At 43.6% G+C, this 22,029-nt stretch overlaps 1 pseudogene; it reads right to left on the bottom strand.

Annotated features, from left to right (window-relative positions):
• Nucleotides 1–4,658: 4,658 nt before the first annotated feature.
• On the bottom strand, nt 4,659–4,813 carry LOC140705077 (U1 spliceosomal RNA; annotated as a pseudogene).
• Between the last annotated feature and the right edge of the window lie 17,216 nt (nt 4,814–22,029).

Below are 22,029 nucleotides of genomic sequence, written 5' to 3'. Positions count from 1 at the left end.
TCCATTAAAGTTGTTAAGCCCCAGTGTTCACAATGAGACATTCTCTTCAGCAGGCATGCATAGGCCACAGATGGAGGCCAAACTTTAAAGCAAACATACCTTAGTGAATTGTGGCTGTTTTCAAAAAGGAATTTTTGTTTAGAATAACTGTGTTTTCTTTGTGGTGCAGCAATATTACACATTCCATTTCATGGCCACAGCCTTGAGACAAGGCATACCTGAGGCAGAGGCATGAATGTGATCTCACGAGTGGTTCATGGACAGGGATAAGTACAAAGGCATGAAGATTTTTTTCACACTAAGTCAAAGACGAAAGATACTGGACTTGTTAGAGAAGAACAACATGCAGAATTGCAAAATGGTACATACACTCCTGGTGACAGATTTCTTGAAAGAAGAAGGCTGACATCAAAGAGTTTGAGAACAAAGATGTTTATCAGCCTCTGATTGGACGTTTGTTATATTTGGCACAACGGACTAAACCAGATAGAGCAAAGGCAGTGACCATTTTGAACAGATATACTACTGTCCAATGAACAAACACTGGCAAGGTGCAAAAAAAAGTGTTGAGATATCTGAAAGGGTCACTAGCAGTCAGCCTAGTGCTGAAGCCCAATAATGTGTTAAAGCTGGAGGCATTCTCAGACAGTGATTGAGCAACACACATGAAGAATTTAAAATCTTTGTCTGGATATGTAATAAAGTTGGCAGATGTGTTACTAGGATGGAGATCAAGAAAGCAAACTTCTGTAGCAACTTCCCCTGCTGAATCTGATTTCATAGCACTCTCAGAAATGGTAAATGAAATCACATGGTATAAGCAATTTGTATTTAAGTAAATGAGCCCTTTGCATAAAATTAGGATAACACCAAATGCATTCAGATGGCTACAACAGAGAGAATGAGGTGCAGGACAAAGCACATTGACCTTAAATTTTGTAACCTAAGAGAAGCTGTAAAGCAGAAATTAATTGTGTTAAAATATTGTGGGAGTGAAAACAATTTAGCAAGTATATTCACTAATCCTCTGAGCATACAGAAGCACAGAGCATTCATGGAACAACTGGGTCTACATTCAGAACAGATATATATTTGGAGGGGACATTAGGAAATTACAAGGATTGTAATAAGAGAAATTGACATCTTAGACTGAATGTGTAAAAGAAATTGTAACCAGCCATATTGTACAGCTGTGCATAAAGCTGAGTCATGCTGACTGGGCAAAAGGCTCATGTAATTCATAGGAGATCACCTGAGATGAGGTAATGTTACCTGATTGGTTACATGTACTATATATTATACAGAGGTACACACATGTGGTGTGGTGAGTTTGAAGATTTGCTAGAGGACAAGCTGCTGGAATATTTTGTGAAAACTGTACATATGTAATATAAGCATTAAGGAAGAAGCTGTTGTCTCGTGTTTTTCTTCTCTGAGAGGACCTGGGAGTCTGATTGTACCCCTGCTTTGCTCAGTTTACCCTAATAATTCCTTGACAGTTTTTTCCCTGTACTAAATTCATTCATACATTTTAGATATACCCTGCCTTTCTCCCAATAAAAGGACCAAAGGCATCTACCTACCATTTTTAATATGATACTTGTTTAATTCTTTCAAGGAGAAAGACAGAGTAAAAATGATTTCAATAAATAAATAACGAACAACCTTAATAAAACAAGTTGTTTATCAGATTCTCATATTGGAGGTGAGATGTCTTACAGATATCAGTAATTTTTCAACAAGCTATCTTGATGTGGCCAGACAACCTTTCTCACCAAGAATGAGTCATTCTTCCAAGAAATATCCGTGCTATTGTTCTGTAGCCCTACTCTTCTTCTTAGGTTTACCGGGCTACATTTGTCCTGCTCATTGCTACTTTTACAGGCCACAGAGGTCTCTTTCATAATATGCAAGGCAATAAATAAAGCACGACTCCTCCCTAGCAGAGTGGCTCCAGGGATATAGCCAAGACTAAATTGAGGTCTTCCGGGGATTCTTCTAGGACATGAACATGAGAACTTGTGAGATGCAGTCTTGAAGATCAGACTTGGACACAATAAGAACTATCAGGCTTTCTCACCTCCTCTCATTTTGAACATAGTGTTAGTCAAGCTTTAAAATATAATCTTGCATATACAGTATAATAACACTGTCAAGGAAAAAAAAGTTATATCTTCTCAGCCTTCTTTATTTGTTCTTTTACTCCCCGCCCCTTTAAGCTTAATAAGAATCTGGGGAAGTGAATTTCGCTCCAGCTACTTTACAAGGTACATTTAAATGCATCTTCAGAGAACAGTTTTCTCTGGAGAAAGAAACTTGTCATAGCTTCCTCTTAGAAGCCAAGAGATTAATTTTCAGCAGTTTCCTATACGAAACTGTACAGACTGCTCTTTTTCAATTACACACAAAAGCCACATTTTCCTCCGAATTGCCATAAACTTTATACAGGTGTATCTGAGACTGGAAGTGACAATGATGCACATTGCTTTCAACCTGCCTTTTTGAATTGCGGGTCAGAGTGACCTCAAAAATCAGAAATGAGGCCAAGAATCTTGCGTGAGGTTTTCTATTCTTCTTCTTTTTTGTCCAAGTTGTTATTAATGTATCCTTTAAGACAAGCCTTCAGTTGTGAATTATATAACAAAGCGGGGCATTGCTATTCTGGAGATATAAAGGCATATGACTGTAGGCCAAAGGTTGAGGCACCATCGTTTGATTTATAGCTTCATTCATCTCAGAGAGAGCTTGTTTCATGAAATTCAGTTCACTAAAATAAAACATAAAAAACACACACACACACAACCATACCACTATCTACTGAGCTGGCAAGCAACAGATAATACAGAAGATATTAATTGGGACCCAGAGCAAATTACCAGAATAGAAATGCATTTGTGTAGCATTCCAAACAACTTAGAACAGACAATCTTGAACAGAAGTCTTATCGTATTGTCTGGAACTGCCATTGGATGCCTTTTTCTTGGCCACCCTAAAACGTTTCCACACAATGTTATGCAGTGCTGAAGGGTTTAAGATTCGAAGTACTATAGTTTCCTGTTCTTAACCTGAGTGCTTTGTTACATGGCTGGAAAGGAACACAGCATGCAGGGAAATGCTTGTAATTTCATGGTGAACATGGATAGGCCTTGGAAAAACTACATTTTGGACACAAGTATCTGAACCAGGTTTTTATTTGTTTTACCAGAGAAGCAGGTAGAAAACTCTTTTTTTAAAAGCACTAGTCATATAAATATTACATCTATGCTGAATTCCACACAATGTATTAACTGTATAGCATCCATCTGATTTTTCCTTGTTAATATATCACATCATGTTCACCATATGTTGTGAATCATATAATTTGGCTCCAGAGCTATCGACATGCAATGGAGTTTGCAATATTCTGCTGCTGGAAAAGAAACAAATGAAAGACACTCAAGAAACAGCCATATTACAACAACTGACATTTGATTCAAACATATGTATAAATCTTAAGCCTATTTCCTAGAGGTGTGCATATTAATGTGTTTTTGAAATACAAAACCCAGAATTCCCCAGGGCAATACATGCACATCTCTAATGTTTACTTGGAAGAATGTCCCAGTGTGATTTACTCCCATAAAGCAATCTGTAAGAATATGGGAATATGTGAGCAGATTAAAAATTTCACTTCCCCTCTTGACTGAAAATAATTTTTCCAAACTCTGCCTTTGACCCTGTGCAGTGCTCCAGATCTTCACCTCAACAGTCTGTAAGTTATTCAGCCAAGCCAGTTCTCCTCATCCTTCCACTTTCCTTCCTTGAATGTAAGCTTTCTCTGCAATACCTTTTGTCCCCAATATTACCTTCTTTCTTTACCTACTTTGCAGCAACACCTATTTCATGAGAAGTTCCACAACCCAGTGGCGCAATATGGAAAAAAATATATCAGATAGCATGTTGAACTTGCTCACCAAGCTTGTGTGGTTGGTTCTTTCCATCAGGAAAGCCTTTTGATGACAGAGCAAAGATCTAACTTCAGTCACCTTTTGGTATCCTAGATAGAGCAGTGACTTGAGGGGGTGGGGGTGGGGAGAGCATTTCCAGTAATATTTATTCTCGTCAGTTTGCAGTACAGCATGTACATACCTGTCAACCATGTCAGTGCATAATCCTGTGTACTTTGAGACGAACTGGTGATTCCCTAATGTTTGCTTCTTCTTTAATTTTAATACTGAGAAAGGTCATGTTTTTCTGTGCAACAAAAGGAGTACATCCAGGATAATTTAAAAAAATAATGCAGTGGATAAAACCACATGGATTCAGTGCTTTGTAGCAATAGCATTTTGGATGGGATTGGGAAGCCTTTTTTAAAAAAAAGATTATATTTTTTGCTCCATAAGATGCACTCCCCCCCCCAATAGTGCATCTTATGGAGCAAATACAGTAAAAAAGGGTTCAACCACCACCATCCAGAAGCTTCCCACTGCCATGGTTGGGAGGCCTCTGAACTGGAACCAGAGATTGCTTGCTGTTTGGACCTCACCATTCTGCACTGCTGGCTTTCTAGGATCTGCTTCCTGGAGCCCATCTGGAAAACCAGCAAGGCCAACAGGCCTATGGCAGCAGGCAGTGAAAAGAACCAAGGACCAAAGGGGAAAGAGTAATTCTAGAAAGACCAGGGGAAACCACAAACACAGTCCCCCACTTAGGCAGTTGATTTTCCCACATTTGGGGAAATCACAGGGGTCAGCACATCCAAAGTGCAATAGATCAGCCTCACCGTGGGAAAACCACTTTGATGATCATGGTATCTCCCCTGCCAGGTATGAGTTGGAATGGCCCCTGAACCTCCTGCCCCTTTCTGTGCCCTTTCCCCCAAAGGCATGGCGACCCCTGGCTGCACCTCCTGATCAGAACAGGGCTGCACAGCCCCAGTCCCGAAAGAGGCCAAGAGAGCTACCCAGTGTTTTGGGGTGCCCCACAGGACCCCCATCAGGGGCTGGATGTTCCTCCCACAATCCTCCAGTGCACAGATATTAGCATACCTAATATGTGGGGAAGGCAGGGAAAGCGGGGAAATTCAAACTTTCAGTTAGTGAAGAGGCTGTTTGTCTGCTTCCTTGCTAGTCCAAGCAGTTAGAGAGCTGGGAGAGACACCTAGGACTGCCTGGTATTGTCGTTTTAAAATGTAAAATTGGGGTTAGTGCTTGGGTGAAAAGGTGCTCCGTTTGAGTTGAAACCTGCTTGTGTAGAAACGTGCATACCAGTACTTGCTTTAAAAGCTGCCTGGGAAGCTGTTCAGACCAGCACCGATCAGCTGTTAGGTGGGGAGAGGGGAGGGGAAAGGAGCAGGAGCAGGAGGGGAGAAGAGCACAAAATGGCTGCCGTCTGCCTGCTGGCTTTTAGCTGTTTGGGGCTCTTTTTTTGGCTGTTCTGGGGTCTACCAAGGCACTGTGAAGAGCCAGGCTCAGTCTACAGTACCTGATAAGTGACTTTCTTTTAAGTTTTTTAAAGTTTCTGACCTTTTCCCCCCAATAAAAATGCATTAATTAATTTTCAATGCATTTCTATGGGAAATTTGGATTCAACTTGCAAACTTTTCAACTAGTTCTGGGCATTTATTTATTTATTTATTTATTTATTTATTTATTTATTTATTTATTTATTTATTTATTTATTCAATTTATATGCCGCCCAAACTACCCAGAGGTCTCTGGGCGGCTTACAATAATTAAAATTCAATACAGCAAAAGATAAAATAATTAAAATACAATTAAAATACAATTAAAATTGCCATCAGACCCACAGCTAATATTATTTCAATTAAAAGCCTTCTGGAACAGGAAGGTTTTGACCTGGCGCCGAAATGTCATCAGCGTCGGCGCCAGACGAATCTCAGTAGGGAGGGCATTCCATAGTCTGGGGGCAGCTGCCGAAAAGGCCCTTTGTCTACAAGCCGTCCCTCTTACCTCCTTAAGGGACGGCTCTTTCAAAAGGGCCCCCTGGCTAGATCTTAACTGCCGGGTAGGTTCATATGGAAGGAGGCGGTCCTTCAGGTATCCAGGGCCCAAGCCGTTTAGGGCTTTATATGTCAAAACAAGCACTTTGAATTGGGCCCGGGCAGCAACTGGTAGCCAATGTAACTTATACAGAATCGGCTTGATATGTTCCGTGGCAGCTGCACCACTCACCAGCCGCGCAGCTCGATTCTGGACCAGTTGCAATCGCCAGACCGTCTTCAAAGGCAGCCCCACGTAAAGCGCATTGCAGTAATCTATGCGGGATGTTACCAGTGCATGTGTGACTGTCATGAGACTCCGCTCGTCCAGGTAGGGCCGTAGCTGGTATAATTTCCGCAGCTGAAGGAAGGCACCCCTGGCCACCGAGTCCACCTGGGCTTCCAGTGTTAGACTGGGGTCCAGGAGCACCCCCAAGCTGCGGACCCTGTCCCTTAGGGGGAGTGTAACCCCATTCAGGGCGGGGAAATGGCCCTCCAGCCTGTCCGGCGAAGCACCCACTAACAGCACTTCCGTCTTGTCTGGATTGAGTTTCAATTTATTAACCCTCATCCAGTCCATTATCAGGTCCAGACACGAGTTCAGCACAGAAACTGCCTCACCTGGATTGGTGGAAAACGAGAGGTAGAGCTGAGTATCGTCAGCATATTGCTGACTCCTCAGCCCAAACCTCCTGATGACCTCTCCCAGCGGTTTCATGTAGATGTTGAACAGCATGGGGGACAGTATTGAGCCCTGAGGAACCCCATGACATAACTGCCATGGGGCAGAGCAACTGTCCCCCAGCACCACCCTCTGGACACGGTCAGCCAGGAAGGAGCGGAACCACTGTAAAACAGTGCCCCCAACTCCCAACCCAGCCAGCCTATCCAGAAGGACACCATGGTCGATGGTGTCGAAAGCCGCTGAGAGGTCCAGGAGTATCAACAGGGTCACACTCCCCCTGTCTCTCTCCCGGCAAAGGTCATCGTACAGGGCGACCAAGGCAGTCTCTGTACCAAAACCCGGCCTGAAACCCGATTGAAATGGATCCAGAAAATCCGTTTCATCCAGCAGCGCCTGGAGTTGCCCGGCCACAACCCGCTCCAACACCTTACCCAAATAAGGGAGGTTCGCCACTGGTCGGTAGTTGACCACCAGCCTTGGGTCCAGGTTAGGCTTTTTAAGGAGTGGTCGAATCACCGCCTCTTTCAAGGCGGTAGGGACCACTCCCTCTCTCAGAGAGGCATTCACGGCCTCCTGGACCCAGGTGCGAACCCCCCTGGCTGATCTTCCAATTAGCCAGGATGGGCAAGGGTCGAGTGGAGTGGTGGTAGAACGGACAGATCCAAGCACCCTGTCCACATCATCAGGTCTCAACAATTGAAACTCATCCATTAATACTGGACCTAAGCACGGCGCACTGGACACATCCTCTGATTCTGCAGTAACTGTGGAGTCCAACCCACTGCGAATCTGAGCGATTTTTCCCTCAAAATGTATGGCAAACTCATCACAGCGAGCTGATGAGCAGTCCGGGACCTCCACCGGATTTCCCAGTTGAAGAAGATCCCGGACCACCCGAAACAGCTCTGCTGGACGACATTCTGAGGAAGCAATACGGCTGGAGAAATATTGCCGTTTCGCCACCCGTATTGCCACGAAATAGGCCCGATAATGGGCTCTAAGTCGTGTTCGATCGGACTCCCAGCGGGATTTCCTCCACCTGCGCTCCAGCCGTCTCCCCTCTCGCTTCATCGCCCGCAGTTCAGAAGTATACCAAGGAGCTGTCTGGGCTCGGCGAGCAGGGAGAGGACGCTTAGGCGCAATCGTGTCAACCGCCCGGGTCATCTCCCTATTCCATAGGGTGACCTGAGCTTCGACAGGAGCGCCGACCATATCAGACGGATAATCCCCCAGAGCATTCAGGAATCCATCTGGATCCATTAGTCTCCGAGGGCGGATCATCTTAATAGATCCCCCACCCTTGCAGAGGGAAGAAGACGCTAATAGACTGAACTTGACCAGGAAGTGGTCTGACCATGACAATGGGGTCACGACCAGCCCCTCCACATCCAAACCACCATCTTCCAGTCCCGTTGAGAAAACCAGGTCCAAGGTGTGGCCCTTCTCATGCGTCGGACCGATGACACATTGAGACAGCCCCATGGTTGTCATGGTGGCCATGAAGTCCTGAGCCGCCCCAGTCAAGGCAGCCTCGGCATGGATGTTGAAGTCCCCCAGCACCAACAGCCTGGGAGTCCTCAACATCAGGTCCGAGACTACCTCTGTCAGCTCAGGCAGGGAGACTGTTGGTACGCAGCAGGGTGGGCGGTACACCAACAGAATCCCTAACCTGTCTCGCGAGCCCAACACACAATACAGGCCCTCGAGACCTCCTCTCAAAGGGACAGGAAGCCTGGTCAAGGAGATAGAACTCCTATAGACTATAGCAACTCCCCCTCCCCGACCCTCCGAGCGACCCTGGTGCTGGACTGAGTACCCAGGCGGACATAGCTGGGAGAGGGGAACACCACCCTCCTCTCCCACCCAGGTCTCAGTAATACACGCCAGGTCAGACCCCTCATCCAGAATTACATCATGGATGAGGGCAGTTTTATTTTGTACTGACCTGGCGTTCATCAACAGCACCGTGTGGCTCGAGGGCTTGCTGATATGGTCGCCTGATACCATCTGGTTGGGGGTAGAACTAGAAGAGGGGATAGATGTAAGATATCTAACCTCTCTTCTCCTACGCGGGCATGTCCTACCCCCACCGCCATTCCTTCCCCTACCCAGCACCACCTCAATGGCTGCCCCCTCCAACACCCTCCCCCCTTCCTGTTCCATTAGATCCACTGTGGGTCTCTTCTTCATTGATGGCAATTAATAACAATTTAAAAACATTTAAAACATATATAAAATAAAACTTTTCTAAAGCCCCTTCTCTCCCTCCCAGCCATGTAGCTCATGTTGAGGGGATGAGGCAGCCAGGAGCAGCAGGGCCTGATCCTGCCGGCACAGGGGAAGGTTGAGCCAGCTCCCTTGAGAAAGGGCTGGCATCCAACAGGGGCCCGACCACAGTTCCACTGCCTCTCACCCAGTGGGCTGTGGCCGGCAGATGGTCTCTTGTTCCCTCTGTCAGCAGACACACTCGTCCGGTCAGGTCCCAAAGGAAGCTCCGGTTAAAACCTTTCTCTCCCCCTGGGCCAGGTGGCCGGTGCTGGTAGGGGATGAGGCAGCCGGGAGCAGCAGGGCCTGATTCTGCCGGCACAGGGGAAGGTTGAGCCAGCTCCCTTGAGAAAGGGCTGGCATCCAACAGGGGCCTGACCACAGTTCCACTGCCTCTCACCCAGTGGGCTGTGGCCGGCAGATGGTCTCTTGTTCCCTCTGTCAGCAGGCACACTTGTCCGGTCAGGTCCCAAAGGAAGCTCCGGTTAAAACCTTTCTCTCCCCCTGGGCCAGGTGGCCGGTGTTGGTAGGGGATGAGGCAGCCGGGAGCAGCAGGGCCTGATTCTGCCGGCACAGGGGAAGGTTGAGCCAGCTCCCTTGAGAAAGGGCTGGCATCCAACAGGGGCCTGACCACAGTTCCACTGCCTCTCACCCAGTGGGCTGTGGCCGGCAGATGGTCTCTTGTTCCCTCTGTCAGCAGGCACACTCGTCCGGTCAGGTCCCAAAGGAAGCTCCGGTTAAAACCTTTCTCTCCCCCTGGGCCAGGTGGCCGGTGTTGGTAGGGGATGAGGCAGCCGGGAGCAGCAGGGCCTGATTCTGCCGGCACAGGGGAAGGTTGAGCCAGCTCCCTTGAGAAAGGGCTGGCATCCAACAGGGGCCCGACCACAGTTCCACTGCCTCTCACCCAGTGGGCTGTGGCCGGCAGATGGTCTCTTGTTCCCTCTGTCAGCAGGCACACTCGTCCGGTTTAATAGAGAATGTATTTCCAAAGGGTGTTGCAGCAAGGAAACTAACTGTGCCTCATGACTTCTAACTGGATTACAATACCTGCTTCCTGATTTCAGCTACTATAGTTTGTATTCAGTTTTTTTTTTTTTTGGCTCATCAAGAACATTGTTCATGGCTTTGTGTGGCCTAACCTGTTGTGCCTTGCATGCTATAAGCATTCAATTATGTCAGAAAATGGAGATTTGGTCTTATGCTGAGCATGTGCTACTGCTGGTGAATGGGATCAGGTTAAGCTTTGTGTTGCTGTTCTTTTGCATAACCTAAAGTAAATAAGGAGAACCAGCTGTTAAATAGTTTAATTCCACTATATATCCTCCACACAACTAAAAGGGACCTCTCAATGCAGTGCCAAATCAGACAAACCATTTCTAATTTAATATAGGCTTGAGCTGTAGCTGAGCAGAGTTGCACAACAATCTCATCTGCCCCCACCTCTATAAGCATGGGGAGGAGGTGGATGAAATGAAATGTAAAATATAGGTAGAGTGGTATAGGTCTTATCACTGGCTGATAATGGTCTATATGTACTTGAATTAAATTTATGGTACATAGACTAGAGTACACAAAGCTTTAAGTCTCTCCATTTGTTAATGGCAGTGGTAATGGTTCTTAATGGCACTGTTGACTGCTGTTCACTTTACATGGTTCAAATGTTATTCTGTTATAGTTTATTAAATATTTTATTACACTATTTGGTTTAGAATATATTTTCCCTGTTTTCCTCCTCTAAAAGTTATGTGCGTCTCAAGGTCAGGTGCGTCTTATGGTGCAAAAAATACGGTATATAAGGTCACTGAATTATTAGGTTAAAAAGACAGTTTTATAATTACAAATGTATAAAAATCTAATCTGTAATACTAATAAACAGATCAGCAGGGGACAAAATGGGATAGTCAGTGTGCAGTATAGATGCAATGTGGCAACTAGTAGAAGGTATGTGGCGTCAGAGCCAATAATTGCGAGTTCGATTCTCCACTGTGTCTCCTTGAAAGGGGCTGGAATGAATGATCAATAGGATCCCTTCCAGCTCTGCAATTCTAAACTATTATTATTTGAAAATACAAGATAGTCTCTGACTGGTATTATATAATATATACAAGTTTTTACAAAAAACCCTAAAATATTAGTATTATTTTTATGCTGTTCCTAATACTGCCTCTTTTTTTAGTTCTGATTATGTTACTTCAGGAATCTTCAGCTGATTAGGATTTTTTATAAAATTCTGCAGCATTGTTCCTGATGCCCCAATGACCAGGGGGACCACTGAAATGTGTATCAATCACAAGTGAGCTATTTCTATTGCTATGTCTCTGTTATCTTTTTTCAATTCTTTAACTTCAACTCTGGCATCTCCTGAATTGCAATGTCATTATCCAGACATTTCTTCATTCTGTTATGTGTGGTGTATTATGCTCAAGGTTTCTGTCTGAATATGAAAGTATATCACAAGATTTGGCACTTGGTTATTTTAACCATCATTCTATTTTTATAAAGAAATCCATGGGCTATTGGGTTTGCCTCATAATAACTTTCTATAATTTCTCAAATTTTTTGACATGTTTTACATCTATGTCTCCCCATTTACTTTATATCAGCCTATCCTGGTTCCTCAATAGAATCTGCTTGTCACCAGATGTCCAGGAGCTACAGCATCTGACATGGTCCTTATTTGCCCAGGGAAATTACCAATCCAGTATAGATTTCTGCCTATTTCTTTTCATCATAATTGATGGTTGGTGGACACATTCTGGCTTTTCATTTGAGACATGTCTGACTTGGGAGATTCTTCCAGTAGTGATGCTACCCCTAACATAGCTCTCAATCTTTTCAAAGTATGCAAGCTCCTCAACACATGGAGGCCTATGTCCATGGAAAGGATAATGATGATGAGATGATGTGAAGAATGTAAAGGACTTAATAATTACTAAGGGAACAGCAGAGGTTGGGAAATGGCTACTGTTTATGCTGGCTGGGAGATTAGTGCCAAAAGATGGACTTTGTGACTATTCCTTCTTGGTCTCTGGTAGCATATGGACATTTCCAGGGCCAGATTCCTTCTGCTTACAGCACCTTGCTGCTTTATCTGCTCACGGGGATCCAGTGTTCTGTGTATATCCCAAGTAAAGCAGACCCATTGCAGCTTTTTATCTGGCATCCCTTTCCTTTGAAAAACCCAACCAGACTTTCGGCTGAAAAAACTATCCTGTGAAACCTGAGGGCTCCCCATAAAAGGCCATAATCTTGGGGGCTTTTGTAAAGGAATTCAGAGAAAAGCCTTAAATAATATCAAGAGAATAATTTACAGTGCCTTGGCCAAGGATACCAGGCTGATTTCATATTGATGGAAAGAGTTTGATCTTCTTCTGAAATTCTTTGGTGTGTTCCAGTAGCCAGCAGATATTTGCAATATGTTCGCAAGGGCCTCTTCCTTTTTGGAATCCGGCTTGAACATCAGACATTTCTCACTCCATATAAGATTAAAGTCTTTGTTGTAGCACCTTGAACATCACTTTGCTTACTTGTGAAATTAGAGCAACAGTCCTATAGATACTGCAACAGGGCAGACTGGGTGAGCGGGGGGAAGTTGTCATTGTTTATAAGGACACTTTTGAGGCTGCTAGGCTCTCTATGGAGGCAAGCCCAGGTCTAAAGGCCGTCCACGTGTCATTTGGGGCCAGGGGTGGCTTTGGGATTGTGCTGGCATACCGCGCTCCCCGCGAATAAATAAATAAATAGTGATACCAAAAGGATCATGTAAAAATAAATGATGATCAGTGGATAAGTGTGTCATGCAAAGCAACTCTAAAACAACTTATGTGTGTACTGCAACATGCATGCTGTCAAGAAACTGGCAGAAGAGAGGTTACTGTTATCCTGTAAAATATGGGCCTGTTGATTAGGAGACAACTTCAAGATGGGTGATCTGGTGAAAGCAAGGTCAGGAATGCTTCTTCTCCTGGTACCTTAATTAAGTGAAACTGGCTTCAGCTAAAGAAAGGAGAGAAACAGCAAGATAAGTGAAGTTACTTTGAAGAAAAGTTACTCACTTCTGAAAGGATCAGGGTACCTGAGAATTTGGTAGATTACCCTTGAAAGGTCTGGAAGGGTGGATGATGGGTTAAAAAAAATGGCACAGGGAGTTGGTTACTTGGGTAACCAATTGCCCCATACCACACACAGAAGCGGGCCTTTTTCAAAGCTCATGCACACAGAAGCACCACCAAGAGTGATATCCAGCTCATGCCATAAGATTGCAGGAGCACCATAAATGTAACCTTATGCTCTGCCCATGCTCAACAAGACACTAGTCCAATGGAGGAATGCATCTTTCCAAACCTAATAAACACCTATGAAATTAGTAGTGATTAGATCACATAAACAAAGCTTGCTTTGTACTTAGGTGAATGTAGCAAGGGAAGACAATATTTCTCAGAATAATTATTTAAATAATAATAAAAATGTTTGAATTAATAATTTAATATGCCTGTTTCAGATTTTTTTAAAAAATCCAAATGTACTATTTACGTTTTTATTCTTCACAGCTACTATACATCCACAGCCTTCCCTTTTATGCCAATGGGTCTAAATTTAACATTTTTGAAACTGTGCTTCTAATCACGTCTTGTCTTATTCACATTGTAATAGATCTTTCACACTGAACTCCATGCTGTCTGTAAATTAAGATCTGGAGCTCTCCAGGTTTTGTTGGGTTAAGGCTTTGATTGGCTCATCAGTATTCCTAAGCTTTTTTTTTAAGACCTTTTTTCTTTCCAGTAAAGCTTTACCTTTCATGGCCAAGGCTACAGTCATGAGAGGCAAAACTGCACTGGAGAGTGGCTCCAGTAATCATAGACTTTTTGCTTTCTTTGATTTTGCTTACTGTGAAGATGTTCACAATATCGGCATCGCTAAATACAAAACTAACTGCAGGCTCTCTATAGCCCTTCTGTCTCACCTGCAAGAAGGAGCAAGTCCTGCTTTCAACAGGTGTGTTCAAACAGAATGCCCACAAGCTAGTCCTGCTGGTGGCAAATCCATCTTGGATATCAGATATGTGTATTTATTTAAGATATTTATGCTCCACATTCCTTCAAGGCAGCTAACCACTGTAAGTTAAAACAAATCCCTCCTTCTAATATTTGTGAGATCTTGCTTCTGAGCAAGGCTGACCCATTACTGTATGCTGCATTGTGCCCTGACAGTGGAAGAACAAGTTTCTGTTTTGAGGATGAATAATGAATACTGATGGTTACTTATTGACCACAAATATGCACCAGGTGGTTATTGCCTGGGTGTAAGTAGGCTAATCTAACAGTATATAGCACACACCACATGTCATATATTTTAATAAAAGAGACCATTTAGAAGAGAATTAAAAGAACACATACAATGAAGACAGAAAGGTGTGCCCTGCATAGAAAAAAATCCTAGTGTTTAAGCTCAAGTAAATAGGTAATATGTTAACCAATATAAATTGTCAAAATTCTTATGCTTCACAAGTAAGTACGTTTCTGATGATGAATCTCTTAAATCTATATCGGTTGACCTGTGGATTTGTAGAGCAACAACGGACAAGAAGGCTAGAGCCACTTATTGATCTGAGTTAATGTCCAACCTTGTTGAAATATTATTAGTGTGTAGAATGGCCCTTGAATGACTACACAGTGAAGTATAAAAATGCTGGATCAAATCAAGGGTTGGTCCCAGAATCCTGTTTCCCACAGCAGCCACTCTGGTGCTTTTGGGAAAAGAAGCCCCTTCCAGGCTGCTTCACAACAGCTGATATTCAGCAGCACATTTCCTGTGAAGATGAGGTTAGAAGATGTAACATATTTTTTTAACACTTCAAAAAGTAATTTAGTACTATTGTCATCACTTTTTTAAAAAAAAACATTGATTTTATTGTTTGTTTCCTTTTCATGGTTTTTTAAAAAATATCTGGATTGAAAATGTGAAAAAAAGTCTACTCAGAATGCCTCTAAAATGCCTACAAATTAGCAATGTAAAGCATGCTCACAAAATTGTCATTCTCCTCAACTTGATTTCTTCTTCTGATGAAGAAATCAGAAGCACCAAGAGATCTCTCGCCTCCAGGTGAGAGCTAGGCAAGCAGCCATATTGTTTTCTCATGCTACAAAATTTGCCCCTGTTCTCACTGTGTGAAAATAGTATCCTTTTCCTTTGGGAAATAAGACAAACAACCAGACAAACACCAGTAAACATAGAGCTACTGGCCCATTGTTAAGAGAAGCACAAACACCCCTAAAATTTCTAATCCTATATAACAAATCTCTGCAAATCTCCGCAGCTCCATTCATTAGCAGAACTGGTCACCCTTATTAGTGCATATGCACCAACACTGTTGTCTACAGTAGAAGTTAAAGACAAATTCCATGATCATCTGGCAACTACTATCAAAAAAATCTCGGAGAGAGAGCTGCTGTTCATTCTTGGAGACTTTAACACTAGAGTTGGTGCAGATCACAATTCTTGGCCCACTTGTCTAGGCTGTTTTGGCACTGGGAAGATGAACTAAAATGGCCGACGCTTGCCAGAGTTTTGCTGTTATTATGGTCTTTGTGTCAGCAACACGTTCTTTAATACAAAGCTTTGACACAGAGTCTCTTGGAGACATCCAAGATTGAAGCATTGGCATCAGCTTGATTTGATCCTCACTAGACACTCCAACCTTCCTAGTATTACGATGACATGCAGCTATCAGGCTGCTGATTGCAATACTGATCACACCCTGGTGTGTAGTAGGGTAAAACTGAGAATAAACAGATTGTATCATACAAAAAAGAAAGGAAGACTATGTATTGACATCAGCAAGACTCGCAATCAGAGAAAAGTGGAGGAATTTGCTCAAGCTCTTGAGGAAACCCTTCCAGGCTTGGCTGGTGCAAATGCACCTGAACAATGGGAACATTTCAAGAATGTTGTTTATAACTCTGCCTTGTACACATTTGGCAAGAAGACCAAAAAGAAGGCAGACCGGTTTGAAGCCCATTCGGAGGAAAAGAGAAGAGCTCTAGCAGCATACAAAGCCTGTCCTAGTGAGTACTGCTTGCAGGTTCTTCGGGTTGCTCATAGCAAAGTCCAAGATGCTGCCAGGAGATGTTCTAACAATTATTGGCTTCAACTCTGGTCTCAGATACAGATAGCAGCGAACACAGGTAACATCAAGGGAATGTATCATGGTGTCATGCAGGCTTTAGGTCCAATAAAGAAGAAATCTGCTCCTTTGAAGACTGCTACAGGCATGATCATCCACAGCAAATGGAACGCTGGGTGCAGCACTACTCCGAGCTATACAGTGGAACCTCTACTTACGAACTTAATCCATCCCCTAAAATATTCGTTAGTTGAAACGTTTGAAAGTAGAAGCAAAATTTCCCATAGGAATGCATTGAAAACCATTTAATCCATTCCAGTTGTTTTTCGTTCTTATCTAGAGGCGCCGTTCTTAAGTCGAAGCATTAGTTCCCATTGGAACTAATGCAAAGCCAGTTAATCTACCACTAGGGGGAGAATTTTTCTTCTTTTGACCTAAAATGAATTTAGGTCAAAAAAAGGGCAGGAAAGGAGGGAAGGGGAGGGAACACATTCTAAACAGAACACCTTTAAAACAAGCATCTTTTAAAGAAAACCAAGCCAAGCACCTTTTAGCTTGCAAAAATGGCAGGAAAGGAGGGAGGGGGAGGGAGGGAAGTAACAGTGGGGAAAAGAGAAAAGAAAGAAAGAAGGTTATCACTGGGGCACACAGACCCCTCATACAAAGGTTTGTGCTGTTAAGCACAAAAAGAGAGAAGAGAGAGAGGGAGAAGGGGGGGAGCCTAGAGTCTATAGTAGACTTCATTTTAAAACTCCATTTAAAACTCCATTTTAAAGCCTGCCTGCCTGCATCAACAAGCACCACAGTTTTCTGATTTTAAAAGAGACAGACCTTGGAGCCACATTTTAAACACACATTTTAAAACGAAAGACAGGTCACAGTACACAAACCCTAGAAGCCACAGAATCAACCAAGCATTATTCCAGCACAGAACTCCTTGTCACAAAAAGAAAGTCTAAACTGCATTTTACAGCCTGCCTGCATCAACAACCAGCAAGCATTATTACAGCAAACAGATCCCCAAAGGAAAAAAAAAAGGCTTTGGAGTCACATTTTAAACCCACACATTTTAAAACAACAGAGAGGTCACAGTACACAAACCCTAGAAGCCACAGAATGCAAAAGAAAATAAATAAAATTTACATTTTAAAATTACAGTCTAATTTTCACATTTAATTTTAATTTAATATTACAGTCTACTTTTCACATTTTAAATCCACACTGCAGGACCCATCAGGGCACAGAAACATAACCCTCACCTAGCCCTACCCCCTCACCAAGCTGCAATAAACCCTGTACAGTACAGTAAATACTGTACAGTGTATGTACTCACCCAGAACAGGCAGTCTCTCTGTTAAAAAAAAAAGTCAAAAATCCAAAAAATAAAAAATAAAAAAGCCTTAAAAATACAGTCCATAAAGTACAGTACCAGGCAGTTCCAGGTAATACCAGGCAGTCCACTCTCTAACCGCTTGAACGAGTGATGCGGCAAACAAAGAGCCTCTTCACTGGCCAATGGTCAACTGAAAGTTCAAATTTCGTGCTTTCCCTGCCTCCCATATGTTTTTTGTTTGTATCTTGAAGCTCCATTTGCAAATAGAAGCAATATTTTGCGAACAAAGCTGTTCGTAAGTTGGATCATTTGTAGCTAGGGAGGTTCGTAAGTAGAGGTTCCACTGTATTCTAGAGAGAATCTAGTAACTGAATCATTAAATAATATTGAGTGCCTGTCTGTCTTTGAAGAGTTGGACAGTGAAACAACTTTAGCAGAAATAAAAGTGGCCTTGGATTCCCTTGCCTCTGGCAAGGCACCTGGGAAGGATAACATCCCTGCTGAAGTGCTGTAAAGAGACCACCATCATTGAGCTGTATGAAACCTTTTGCCTTTGCTGGAGGAAAGGTGAAGTACCACAGTGTCATGAATTCAGCTGAAGAAAACATGGAATTGGATGAGTTAATTGCAGCCGAGGGAGGTTTCGGGCAATTAGTGGAACCAGAGGCCTCTCTGTTATCACAGACAGCTCCAATTAGGAATTAATCACTGCCAGATTCTCCTCCCCCACTGGCCAGAGTCAGAGATAGGCTTCGCCAGAAACATACAACACAGAGATCTGAAAGCCTTAGGAACTGACTTCAACAGATGGGAAACCTTGACATCTGGAGGCAGGCGGTGTAGCATGTTGTTGTTGTTTCTTGTTGTTTAGATGTTAAGTCTTCGTGATCCCATGGACTAGAGCATGCCAGGCCCTCCTATCTTCCACTGCCTCCCAGAGTTTGGTCAAATTCATGCTGGTAGCTTTGATGACACTGTCCAGCCATCTCATCCTCTGTTGTCCCTTCTCTTTCCTTCACACTTTCCCAACATCAAGGTCTTTTCCAGGGAGTCTTCTCTTCTCATGAGATGGCCAAAGTATTGAAGCCTCATTTTCAGGATCTGTCCTTCCAGTGAGCACTCAGAGTTGATTTCCTTCAAAATGGATAGGTTTGACTTCCTTGCAGTCCAGGGGTCTCTCAAGAATCTCCTCCAGCAGCACAATTCAAAAGCATCAATTATTTGACCGGCAGCCTTCTTTATGGTCCAGCTCTCACTTCCATACATCACTACTGGAAAAACCATAGCTTTGACTATGCGGACCTTTGTTGGCAAGTGAGGTCCCTGCTTTTTAAGATGCTGTCTAGGTTTGTCATAGCTTTCTTCCCAAGAAGCAGGTGTCTTTTAATTTTGTGGCTGTTGTCACCATCTGCAGTGATCATGGATCTCAAGAAGGTAAAATCTGTCGTTGCTCCATATCTTTCCCTTCTATTTGCCAGGAGGTGATGGGACTACAGGCCATGATCTTAGTTTTTTTTAAATGTTGAGCTTCAGACCATTTTTGTGCTCTCCTCTTTCACCCTCATTAAGAGGTTCTTTAAGTCCTCCTCACTTTCTGCCATCAGAATGGTATCATCTGCATATCTGAGGTTGTTGATATTTCTTCCGGCAATCTTAATTCTGGCTCAGGATTCATCCAGTCCAGCCTTTCGCATGATGTATTCTGCATATAAGTTAAATAAGCAGGGAGACAATATACAGCCTTGTCATACTCCTTTCCCAATTTTGAACCAATCAGTTGTTCCATATCCAGTTCTAACTGTGGCTTCCTGTCCCACATATAGATTTCTCAGAAGATAGATAAGGTCTATCTGTCCCAGGCCCCTGAACCCTTTCTCCTAGGAAGCTGGGCTGAGGGCGAAGGCCAGGTCTGTTTGCATGGATGCCTTGCTGAGTTTTTTTTTTCCTGGGCTTTCTTTTTGTCTCCTGAGCACATGGCCTGGGGGTGGGGCCTAGGGGTGGGACTTCCTGATTTAAAAGAGCGTGTCCCAGGCCCCTGAACCCTTTCTCCTAGGAAGCTGGGCTGAGGGCAAAGGCCAGGTCTGTTTGCATGGATGCCTTGCTGAGTTTTTTTTTCCTGGGCTTTTTGTCTCCTGAGCACATGGCCTGGGGGTGGGGCCTAGGGGTGGGACTTCCTGATTTAAAAGAGCGTGTCCCAGGCCCCTGAACCCTTTCTCCTAGGAAGCTGGGCTGAGGGCGAAGGCCAGGTCTGTTTGCATGGATGCCTTGCTGAGTTTTTTTTTCCCTGGGCTTTTTGTCTCCTGAGCACATGGCCTGGGGGTGGGGCCTAGGGGTGGGACTTCCTGATTTAAAAGAGCATGTCCCAGGACCGCGCGCCTAAAAGTGCGCGAAATTCTCAAATTTTATATCTGGCCTTAATATGGTAAATAGGAAAGGCAATGAGATTTGCATAAGCCGGGGAGTCAGGAAAGTTTTTAAGGATCAGATCATACTTTTGCACTATTAAAGATCAGGCCGGGTATGTGGGGCTCGTCAGCCATGGAAGGCAGCCCATCTAGGAGAAGGAAAACTCCAATTTCAAACCTCCACTGCCTTGTGGCTATATCCACTCATGGAAAAGGCTTCAGGAGTTAACCTCGAGGCAAAATCCGGAGCTGGAGTCCCGAAGGCAGCATGTGTCGTTCTGCCAACTCCTGCGACATTGCTGGAACCAGTTGTATTGGCTCTTGCCTTTCCATTGGACTATTTCAGCAATGTGGAGAGGGGGGATTTGCTGCTTGGGTAACAGCCTATCCTCCATATTACCTTACCCGGGCTTCATGCTCTGGAGAGGACACTCCTCGGTTCAGAGCATGTTACCATAGTCTCTCGAGACTGAAGGATGCCTATGAGATAAGGTGGTCAGGCACTCCCATTTCTTTAAGGACTTGCCATAGTTTGCTGTGGTCCACACTGTCAAAGGCTTTTGCATAGTCAATGCAGCAGATTTTTTTTTCTGGAACTCTCTTGCTTTCTCCATAATCCAGTGCATGTTAGCAATTTGGTCTCTAGTTCCACTGCCCCTTCGGAATCCAGCTTGTGCTTCTGGGGATTCTCAGTCCACATACCGCTGAAGCTTACCTTGTAGGATTTTGAGCATAACCTTGCTAGCGTGTGAAATGAGTGCAATTGTGCGGTAGTTGGAGCATTCTTTGGCACTGCCTTTCTTTGAGATTGGGATGTAGACTGATCTTTTCCAATCCTCTGGCCACTGTTGAGTTTTCCAAATTTGCTGGCATATTGAGTGCAGCACCTTAACAACCTCATCTTTTAAGATTTTTAAATAGTTCAACTGGAATGCCAACACCTCCACTGACTTTGTTGTTAACCATGCTTTCTAAGGCCCACTTGACTTCACTCTCCAGCATGTCTGGTTCAAGGTCAGCAACCACATTATCTGGGTTGGCCCAGACATCCAGATCATTCTGGTATAATTCCTCTGTGTATTCTTGCCACCTTTCTTGATGTCTTCTGCTTCTGTAGGATCCCTACCATTTTTGTCCTTTATCATGTATACCTATACACAAAATGTTCCTTTAATATCTCCGATTTTCTTGAACAGATCTCTGGTTTTTCCTTTTCTATTATTTTCCTCTATATCTTTGTACTGTTCATTTAAGAAGGCTCTCTTGTCTGTCCTTGCTATTCTTTGGAAGTCTGCATTCCATTTTCTGTAACTTTCCCTATCTCCCTTGCATTTTGTTTCCCTTCTCTTCTCTGCTATTTGTAAGGCCTCATTGGACAGACACTTTGCTTTCCTGCATTTTTTTGGATGTTTTTTGTTGCTGTCTCTTGTACAATGTTTCGAGCCCCCATCCACCATTCTTCAGGCACTATGTCCACCAAATTGAGTTCCTTAAATCTGTTCTTCACTTCCACTGTGCATTCATAAGAGATTTGGTTTCAATTATACCTGACTAAGCTTCAGTTTTGTTATAAAAACACTGGCTCTATGGCTTGGAAACGGGAATGAGCACTGCGCCCTAGAGTCGGACATGACTGGATTAAATGTCAAGGTGAACCTTTATCTTTCCTATAAGAAGCTGATGATCAGAGCCACAATCAGCTCCAGGTCTTGTTTTTGCTGACTGTATAGAGCTTCTCCATCTTTGGCTGCAGAGAACATAACCAATCTGATTTCAGTATTGCCCATCTGGTGTTGTCCATGCGTAGAGTCGCCTCTTGTGTTATTGGAAAAGAGTGTTTGTGATGACCAGCTTGTTCTCTTGACAAAACTTTATGAGCCTTTGTGCTGCTTCATTTTGAATTCCAAGTCCAAACTTACCTGCTGTTCATTTTATTTCTTGACTCTCTACTTTAGCATTCCAGTGCCCTATAATGAGAACATCTTTCTTTGGTGCCAGTTCTAGAAAGTGTTGTAAGACTTCATAGAATTGGTCAATTTCAGCCTCTTTACCATTGGTGGGTGGTGCATGAACTTCAATTACTGTGATGCTGAAGATCTGCCTTGGATTCACATTGAAATTATTCTATCATTTTTAGATTGTATCTTAGTACAGCTTTTCCCACTCTTTTGTTGACTATGAGGGCTACTCCATTTCTTCTACGGGATTCTTGCCCACAATAGTAGATATGACAATCAT

This window comes from Pogona vitticeps, chromosome 2 (genome assembly GCF_051106095.1).
Source record: "Pogona vitticeps strain Pit_001003342236 chromosome 2, PviZW2.1, whole genome shotgun sequence".
In the NCBI taxonomy this organism is placed as follows: Eukaryota; Metazoa; Chordata; class Lepidosauria; order Squamata; family Agamidae; genus Pogona; species Pogona vitticeps.
Note: the sequence above shows the minus strand (reverse complement) of the source record. Positions and strands in the feature narration are given on the sequence as shown.